The sequence below is a fragment of the Macaca nemestrina genome, chromosome 13 (assembly GCF_043159975.1).
Source record: "Macaca nemestrina isolate mMacNem1 chromosome 13, mMacNem.hap1, whole genome shotgun sequence".
NCBI classification, from domain to species: Eukaryota; Metazoa; Chordata; class Mammalia; order Primates; family Cercopithecidae; genus Macaca; species Macaca nemestrina.
Genome location: NC_092137.1, coordinates 57324954 through 57335702, shown reverse-complemented (window position 1 = coordinate 57335702; position 10749 = coordinate 57324954). Strand labels below are relative to the sequence as shown.

Sequence of the window (10749 nt, the reverse complement as noted above, 5' to 3'; positions counted from 1 at the left end):
AAGAAAAAAGAAAAACACTAGCACTCGTATGATTATTACAGCAGTATTTACAACAGCAAAGATGTGGAATCAACCTAGGTGCCCATCAATGGTGCACTGGATAAAGAAAATGCAGCCCTTTCACTGATGCAAGAGCCTAGTGTGGCAATGGGAGAGATATCAATGGGAGCAGAGCTGCTGCCAAGGCCTGGGGCTGACCTGTCTGACTTCCCATTCGTGCCGAGCCCACTCGAACTACAGGCACATCTGGGGACAAGATGATTTTTGATTCTACTATGGGCAGGAAGAAAAAGAAGCCATTTATGTTAGATGAGGGTGGGGATACCTAAACAGAGGAAAGCTAGCCCTCAGAAATAAAAGAAGTGGAGCCAGAGCCAACTGAAGACAAAGATTTGGAAGCTGATGAAGAGGACAATAGGAAAAGAGATACTTACGATGATCCAGATGACTTGATCTTTAATCAAAAGAAAAATAAGAGAAAAACAAAAAAGATATTTCACATTGATGGAGGTGAAGAAGATGTAAAGGATCTGAAGATTGAAAGTGATGTTTAAGAACCAGCTGAACCAGGGGATACAGAAAAAGTGGAATTTCAAGTTCCCAGATGATAAAAAAATTACCAAAGAAAGATGAAGCCTAAAAGATAAAAAAGATGATGGCATCTCATTCAGTAATCAGACAGGCTCTACTTGGGCAAGCTCAGAAAGAGACTACACATATGAGAAGCAACTGAATAGAGTGTTCCACATCATGTAGGGACAATGCAGTTATGGTTTCTGGAGAGAAAAGGAAATTTGTCACAAAACCTCCTTATGTCATGTGAGTAGGAAACAAGGAAACTTCTTTTGTCGACTTTACAGATATATATAAACAAATGTATTGTCTCCCCAAATACCTCCCTGCATTTTTGTTGGCTGAATTGGGTACAAATGGTTCTCTAGATGGTAATAACCAACTTGTAATCAAAAGAAGATTACAAAAGAAACAGATAGAAATTGTCTTGGAAGATACATCCATGAATACACCACTTGTCACGCATGCCTAACATGGAACACAATCCTGTGGAAGCACATCCAACTCTATTTTTTACAGAGAGAAATGTGTCATTCTAGAGAATCTATTGTCAACATCAAAACCAGCTTCCAGGTTGTCATGGGCAAGTGAACACAGCTCTGTGCCAAAGCTAACTAATTTGCTAATCACTGATTTTGCAAAGCATGCTGTGGAGATTTGCCTGGACAGGATTGCCATCAGAGTGGATACACCCTTGCACTAAAAACAAGATTTAAAAGGTGCCAAGTTCTTTGGTGAGTGGTTGGTTGGTCTGATATCCTTGCAAGATGCTGTTGTTCAAGCTGTTGACACACTTATTGCCTACTTGACAGCTGCCAGAAGAATGTAAGGAGGTGCTTTTTAAAAATCGTTCATAGATTTCTGTAAAATACAAGATAAATTAAAGTTACTGTAACAGGGAAAAGAAAGAAAAATGTGGTAGGTATACACCATGGAATACTATGCAGCCATAAGAAACAACAAGGTCACATTCTTTGCAGCAATATGGATGCAGCTGGAAGCCATTATCCTAAGTGAGTTAATGCAGAAGCAGAAAACCAAATACTACATATTCTTACTCATAAGTTGAAGTTAAACATTGAGCACACACAGACACAAAGATGGCAACAATAAACCCTGGGATTCCAAAAGGAGGGAAGTAGAGAGAAGGAAAAGAGTTGAAAAACCACTTATTGGATACCATGTGCGTTACGTGGGCAACAGGAACATGAGGAACCCAAACTTTGGCATCATGCAATATTTACATATAACAAATCTGCACATGTATCTCCTGAATCTAAAATTATAAATAAAAAGAAAAAATTTTAAAAATTACACAAAAATTTATTTATATAAATTTTATTTATATTTAGGTAAAAATATAGCTAATTATTTTGAACTGCCTATGTGCCACAGTCTATAGTACTGATATTCATTAAAGGATAGTTTTATCCTCTGGGAAATTTTAACAATTTGGAGACACTTTTTATTGTTATAACAGGGTGAGGTGTTACTGGCATCTAGTTCATAGAAATCAAGATGCTGCTAAACCCAGGACAGCACCCCACAAGAAAAGATTATAAAAACCATAATACCAATAGTACCAATGTTGAGAAACCCTACTGTATACCAAGAAATTTATATGTATTAGGTCATTTCTAAAGTCTTCCAGAATATAATGAGCTAAGGTTAATTGGTTATTTTGGTCAACCATAAGCTCTATTCTAAGAATGTATCAGCACTACATTGCTGCACATAATAGGCAAGTGAGAATCTATAATTCAGAAGAATGGGCCATTTATGGTTAATCCCAATCTTTGTCTCAGCACACAAAAGGTCTGTCAAACTCAATGTGGGGATGGGACGCTCATTATAAATTCTCCGAGAAACAAAATTGATACTAAAGACAAGAGTACTCAAGGTCTGGGATCAATTATAAATAAAAAAGTCTGTTCTGTATTTCCACATATGAAAGGTTAGTTGAGAAGGAGAACGATGTACACTGAGTTACCATATCCAAAACTACGCCAACAAAACTACGTAGCAGTGGTTTCAGACACGAAAGCACAAATCATGGCACAAAGCAAGAAGCAGATAGGTAATTAGAGAGACCAGCAAATTTAGGCAGGATTAGAGGTTGGTTTACGGAAATTTCTGACCCTTAAAGCCTGTAGCCCCTGTGCCTTTTTCTCCACAGCCTATAAAAATGCAAATTAACAACTGAAATATGAGAAAACCTAGAGTCAAAACCCCTGAGTAATTGGAACACAGAAAGCACAAATAGCATTGCAGTTGGAAAGAGGAAGTTGTGATGTAAAGCAGGTTAATTCACCTCTGTAGCCCTCAGTCTCTTCCTCTGTAAAATGAGATAAGAGCAACCGGATGTATGAAGCCTTTCCACTAATTCTTCCTTTCCACTAACCAGTGATTTCTTCTTTCCAGGTTCAACAGCATCTTGGGTACAGAAGAGACATCAAAGATGAAAGGAGCGATGCTTAGAGAAATGATTCTGTGAAACCACCTCTACCTTTTTATTCTCTTGATTTACACTGTTAAAACTCTTTATAGTGAATATTTTTTATTTATTTACTTTTGTCACAATCACTTCTTTTTATGCAACTATAACTGTTTGCACAGAAGGCTTCCAATCATGCCTCGTTCCTTCTATAAGTACAATCAGCCTCTGCCTTTAGAACACTATGTGTTCTTTTCTTGCCTCGGGACACCACGTAGACATTGTCCTTCTGAATATATGTCTCTCTTACCAACCCTTCTAAATTCATAACCAGCCAGGGCACTTGTTCACCAGATTCAAACTCTGTGATTTGAACTTATCAAGCAAGTAAGTGAAAAATCTAATTTTTAGGTTCAGCAACTCAGAAAATCTGAACTAAAAATAGACACTTTATTTTAGTGCATTGAATCCACTCATCATCCATGCCCCTTGCTTTTATTAGTTTTTCTTTTTGTAATATATAATCCCCTTTCCTTGCATTCTCCAAGATATGTTCAGTGACAGAGACATGGAACCATCATAGGGTCACCATGCACAGTTTCAGAATAAATTGTAACCAAGTATTTCCAAGAACTCAGACTCACCAGCCAGAGCAACCTGAGGTTACCTTTTCTGTCCTAAGGCAGTTATCCAACTGCTATGTGCCTTGAGTATCCGTGTGCCAAACATTTTTTGTCTTGTTTCCTAACATCTAATACATTTTTAAGGTCCATATGATGGTATTTTGTGCCTGTTTCTTTAATTAAATATTAGTTTTAAGAATCTCATCTGTCCTGAACCCCTTCCCTAGGAACCACTGCATAGCTCTTGTTTGTTTTTCTCCTCCCTAAGTCTTGATTCTGTTTTCACCTCTAGTCAGCAGCTAAAGTCCAATCCCAAACCCCTTTGGCCACCTAAAATAATAGATTTCACTGTATTACTGTGGTGGCTCTGATATCACCACAGTATAAAATGTTTATGCTGTGTCTTAAGCCCCCACTACCCACCAAACCTCCTTAGGATATCAGTAGCTTGTTCCCCTTGGAGTCTGATTTGGATTGTTGGTCATACAACAAAGAACAGAGTCCCTCACCGACTATACAAGGTGCTTTATTGGATATCTGTTCAGTGTTTTACTCTGAGAACTGCCCTTCTTCCACACAGAGACACAATTGTTCTATGAAATACAAAGCCAAGGATTGACACACTTTTTCTGTAAAGGGCCAGCTACTGAATCTTTTAGTCTTTGTGGGTGATATCATCTCTGTCATAACTCTTCAACTCTGTCATGGTAGTGTATAGTAGCCAGGGAGATTGTAAATAGGTGCAGTTGTTTTCCAACAGAATTTTATTTATAAAAGGCAGCAGAAAGCTGGGTTCGGCCTGTGTGCAGTGCTTTGCTAGGCCCTCTCCCAAGCCTTCAGTCAGTAGTAGACATGTGACCCAAGTTTGAGTCCTTCCAGGAATATTGAACTGGGATATAGAGAAAAGATGTAATTGGTCTTTGTCATTTGAACTCAAAAGATATGGAAATGTGATTCTTAGGAAACTCTTATCTAACATCTCCACAGAAAGATTTGTTTTGCAGAAGCGATAACAAGAGCTTAGATCAGACCTGCTCTCAGTAATGACCCGCTTAGCAAGGCTGACTCACACCTCATTCTTACCTGCTACACTGTAGTATAGGACATCTGTAGAAGGAATATGTGTTACTAAAACCTGTGCTTGTCAATCACAAGGTAGAATGAAAATGAATTATATAGTATAGGACTCGGATATATATATATTTTTTAGAGATATCTCATTCAGTATATATTATTATTTTATTTTTTATTTTGACTTCTCATTAATTTCCTCAAAACATGTATTCTTTGCCTATCAAGTGCTAGTAACCAGAGGCAGAGATAAAGTGATGAACAAATCATAAGGTTCTGATTCATAGGGAGTTCATAGTCTACGTAAAAAGCAGCTTTTTAGAAAAGCAATTTTATAACAGCTACCATAACTGTTTCCAGACTTACAAAGTAAATCACATATGGTCTAATATTTTCTTTCATACAACATTTGTGTATTTGAGAAGTCTTTAAACATTTTTTTAGAAATATTTTTTCGATGTTTAAAAGGTTTTCCATGTGATACACTACAAACAAGGTTGCTTTTATACGATTCAATAACATTCTGATAGGATGACAGTTAATTCTGCTAAGCACAGCATGTTAGAGATTAAACAGAAAAACACTTGTTATACTTGCCAAATAAGCTGTTTTACTTGCTGTATGAGCATTCAATCAATATTGCATGTATCAGAACTTAGTCCTTACCCAGGTATATGTTAAGTCTCTATATTTTTCTTCATGAATACTTAAAACATAATTCTGATGAAGAATATGCCTTTAGATATTGACACTGGAATGATATTTTATTCCTCATCATTTCCAGCAACTTTGGCTTCAGTTTTAGAAAGTATACACTCATCACAAGAAAACAGCTCTGGAGTTAACATACTAGGCAAAAACAGTCCACCTGCCCAACAGAGAAAAATCAGTAAAACCTTTGTTGACACTGAAAAAGAAAGTACTTTTCCACAGAGGCACTTTCCAATGCACCTCTCAAAGACATACCTTATAACAATGCTACTCTGTTAGAAGTAAGATTTCAGAAAGAAAGTGTTTTCCTCTGGGACCATGGTGCTTTCGCCATCTACTTAATAAGTGAATTTTGCTTCTTCGCAAACTCTCTATCTCAAATCCAGTTAAGAAAAAGTACATTGAAACTACTAATAAAAATGAGAAATAAAATATTTTTATATGTAACAACTTTTCATGAAGTATCAAAACCTAAGCTAAATGCTGGGGTTTTTTTTGTTATTTCATTTTGTTATTAAGCTATTTTTCTTGTATATATTTAAGATGCACAACATGATTTTTTACCTTTTATGTTAGTTCAGGGGTACATGTGCAGGTTGTTATCTAGGTAAACTATTGTCATGGAGGTTTGATGTACAGATTGCTTCATCAGCAGATTCCTAAGCCTAGTACCCAATAATTAGTTTTCCACTCCTCTCCATGCTCCACCTTCAGCCCTCTGGTAGGCCATGGTGTCTGTTCTCCTCTTTGAATCCATGTGTTCTGATCATTTAGCTCCCACATATGAGAACATCAGTATTTTGGTTTTCTGTTCTTGTATTAGTTTGTTAAGAATAATGGCTTCTAGCTCCATCCATGTTCCTGCAAAGAACATGATCTTGTGCTTTTTTATAGCTGCATATTATTCCATGGTGTATATGTACCATATTTTCTTTACAAGCCTTCTATTGATGGGCATTTACAGTGATTATAAGTCTTTGCTATTGTGAACAGTGCTGCTATGAATATATGCATGTACGTGTCTTTATAACAGAATGATTTATATTCTGCTGGATATATACCCAAGAATGGGATTGCTGAGTGGGATGGTAGTTCTGTTTTTAGCTCTTCGAGGAATCACCACACAGCTTTTCACAACAGATGAACTAATTTACACTCCCACCAACAGTGTATACATACTCTTTTCTCTGCAACCTCACCAGCATGTTATTTTTTTACTTTTTCGTAACAGCCATTCTGACTGGTGTGAGATGATATCTCATTGTGATTTTGATTTCCATTTCACTAATATCAGTGATATTGAACTTTTTTCATATGCTTGTTGGCTGCATCTGTGTCTTCTTTGACAATTTTCTGTTTATGTCTGAGTCCACTTCTCAATAGGGTTGTTTAGTTTTTTCTTGTAAAATTGTTTAAGTTACTTATAAATGCTAGATATACCTTTGTCAGATTCATAGTTTGCAAATATTTTCTCCCATTTCTATAGGATGTATGTTTACTGTTTTTATAGTTTATTTTAATATGTAGAAGCTATTTAGTTTAATTAGTTCCTATTTGTCAATTTTTGCTTTTGTTGTAATTGTTTTTGGTGTCTTAGTCATGAAATCTTTGCCAGGGCCTATGTCCAAAAAGGTATTGCCTAGGATGTCTTCCAGGGTTTTTTAATTTAGTTTTGGTTTTACATTTAAGTCTTTAATCCATTATAAGTTGATTTTTATATATGGAGAAAGGAAGGGGTCCAGTTTCCGCTTTCTGTATATGGCTAGTCAGTTATCCCAGCATTATTTAGTGAATAGGGAGTCCTGTCCCCATTGCTTGCTTTTGTCAGCTTTGTCAAAGATCAGATGGTTGTAGGTATGCAGCCTTATTTCCGGGCCGTCTATTCTGTTCCATTTGTCTATGTGTCTGCTTCTGTACCAGTACCATGCTGTTTTGGTTACTATAGCCCTGTAGTGCAATTTGAAGTTGGGCAGCCTGATGCTTTCTGCTACTTAGGATTGCCTGGGCTATTCGGGTTCTTTGTTGGTTCCATATGAACATTAAATGAGTTTCTTCCAGTTCCATGAGGAATGTTATAGAGGACTATTATGAACAATAGTATGCCAAAAGCTTGGATAACCTAAAAGATAGGGATAATATTCTAGAAACATACACTCTCAAGACTGAATCAAGAAGAAATAGAAAGCCTGAAAGATAACAGATAAAGAGATTGAAGTGGGAATCAAAAACCTTCCGAAAAGGAAAACTCAGGGCCATATGACTTCATGACTGAATTATATCAAACAATGAAATAAAAATTAATACCCATCTATTTTTAAATGTTCCAAAAAATAGAAGTAGAGGGAATATTTCCAAATTTATTATATGAGGTCAGCATCACCCTTACATCAAAATCAAAGACATCACAAGAAAAAAGAAAACTACAAGGCCAATATATGTATATACTTTCAAAAATAATTAAATACTAGCAAGATGAATTCAACAACACATCAAAAAATTTACAGGCCATTTTGTTCCTGTCAAAATGATGACATATAAGGCAGTTGGCTTTACTTCTCCCTGCACAGAAAATCAGAAACAAATTATAGTGCTGAGATTATCAGCAATATCTCAGAACTCAAAGAACTCCAAGTAGATAGTAATGAATAGGATTTCCATATCCACAATGCCCCACCCCTCAATCTGCCCCACATTAAGTGTGCAGAAAACTTATCTCTGACTCATGGTGTCTATACTGGAAACAGTGAGTGTGATGTGGACAAACAGCCTTCCCATCATCTGGGATTTCCTGGCAGGAAACCAGTTCCTCCCACAACCCACAGGAAGCATCAGAAGAGCCTCAAGGGAGAAATGTTCTAAAAATAACAGCCAGAGACAAAGGGGAGAGGGGAGACTACCATTCCCAGCCCTGGAAACTCTTCTCTATAACTTAGCCAAAGGAAATGTCAAATCACAGTGGCTCTCCAGTAGTATGACGCTATAGAAGGTATGTTCCACAGATCCTCTTCATGTGAACCCCTAACCAGCCTTCACACACTATTTGGATATCCACAGAAGGACTTCTCTCATTCATGACAAGCAGTACTCTGATCATTTACTAAACTGAGACAAACGTGGGCTTAAAGCAGCATCGAGTGCCAAAAAGAAGGTGAGGACCTGGCAGAAAAATAAAAACAATTTCAAAAGGTAAATTACAAAGACACTCTAAGCCAATGTATCTGATAAAAACCTAAACAATCTGGACAGAGAAGACTGGAATAAATAGCTCATCATTCAGTGCAACTATATAAACACATGTTCACAAGAAACAGTAGCAAATAGGGAACCACAACTTCCCCAGACAAATGGAGAACCAACGACTGACCTTGAGACAGGGATAGGTGAGCTCTCTGATCAAGATTTTAAAATAGTGGTTTTAAGAAAGCTCAGTGATATCCAAGATAACACAGAAAACCAATTCAGAAATTTATGGGGGGAACTTAATGAAGAGACTGGAATGATTTAAAAAAAATCAACCAGAAATCTTGGACCTAAGAAATATATTTTCTGTTGGTCAGGCGTGGTGGCTCACACCTGTAATCCCAGCACTTTGGGAAGCTGAGGCAGGTGTATCACCTGAGGTCAGGAGTTCAAGACCAGCCTGGCCAACATGGCAAAACCCCCATCTCTACTAAACATAAAAAATTAGCTGGGCATAGTGACATGTGCCTGTAATCCCAGATACTAGTGGGGCTGAGGCAGGAGGATCACTTGAACCTGAGAGGTGGAGGTGCAGTGAGCTGAGATTGTGTCACTGCTGTACAGCCTGGGCAACAGAGTGAGACTCCATCTCAAAAAAAAAAAAAAAAGAAAAGAAAAGAAAGCAATATGTTTGCTAAACTAAAACAATTGTTACTTGTTCTCAACAGCAGAAAGCATGAAGCAGAGTAAACCAGAGAACTTAAAGACAATTTGAAAATACACTGTGTCAGAGGAGAAAAAAAAATAAGAAGGTACAAAGATTATCTACAAGATACAGAAAATTACCTCCAAAGACTATACCTAAGAATTATTGGGGTTCAAGAGCGTGTTGAGCAAGAATGAGAGGTAGAAAGTTTATTCAAAAAAATAATAACAGAAACATGTCAAAACTTTAGAGATGAATATCTAAGTGCAGGAAGGTCAGAGAACACTGAACAGATTTGACCCAAATAAAACTGCCCAAGGCATATAATAATCAAAATTTCAAAGGTCAAGGACCAACAGAGGATTCTGAAAGCAACAAGAAAAAAGAAGCAAATAATATAAAGGACCTCTAATTCATCTAGCAACAGACTTCTCAATGGAAACAATACAGGCCAGGAAGGAATAAGATGACATATTCAAAGTGCTGAAAGAAATAAACTGTCGTCCAAGAACACTGTAACTAGAAAAGCTATTCTTTCAATATGAAGGATACATAAAGTCTTTCCCAGACAGATAAAAGCTGAGAAAATTAACTGCCATCAGACTTTCTTACAAGAAGCATTAAAGAGAGTTCTTTAATCTGAAAGAAAAGAAAGCCCCCCTAATGTGCAAAAAGAAAACACTTGAAGGTATAAAACCCACTGATAAAAGTAAATACACTGACAAACCCGGAATATTCTAACATTGCAACTGTAGTATGAAATCCTCTTACAACTCCACTGTGAAGTGTACAAGACAAAGCCATAAAAAAAGTAAAAGCTACAGAAAACTGTCAAGAGATAGGTACTTTAAAGATAAAGAAATTGATGTAACAAAAAGTCAAAATGCAGGAGGAACAAAGTTAAAGTGTAGGTGATTTTTTTCATTTTTTCTTTGTTCATATTATTTTATTTTTAATTTATGGTAAGTGATCATCACTTATAAATAACTTGTAATATCTGTAAGATGTTTTGTCTCATTATAACCAAAATGCAAAAATCTATACTAGATTCACTAAAAATAAAAAGCAATAAATGAAAACATACTACCAGAGAAAATCACAAAGAAAAATAATAAGAAAAGAAGAGAGGAAGGGAAGAGTTAAAACACAACAAAAAAATAAGCAAGATAATGGCAGTACTCAGTTCTTACTAATCAATAACAACAATATATGTAAATAGACTGAATTTGGTAATAAAAAGACTGGAAGGATGAATGGACAAAAATAATACCCTGTTATATGCTGCCTACAAGAAACTGACTTCACCTTTAAAAACACATACGCTGAAATGGATGAAGAAAGAGATTTCATGCAACTGGAAACTGAAAAAGAGCAAAAGTAGCTATAATTGTATTAGACTGTAAAAGGAGACAAAGAAGGTTACTACATAATGATAAAGGGGTAAATTCAGC

The 10749-nt window shown here is 36.4% G+C and overlaps 1 pseudogene; it reads left to right on the top strand.

The window, feature by feature from the left end:
- Positions 1-209: 209 nt before the first annotated feature.
- Positions 210-1191, top strand: LOC105465425 (eukaryotic translation initiation factor 2 subunit 2 pseudogene; annotated as a pseudogene).
- The last annotated feature ends 9558 nt before the right edge of the window (positions 1192-10749 follow it).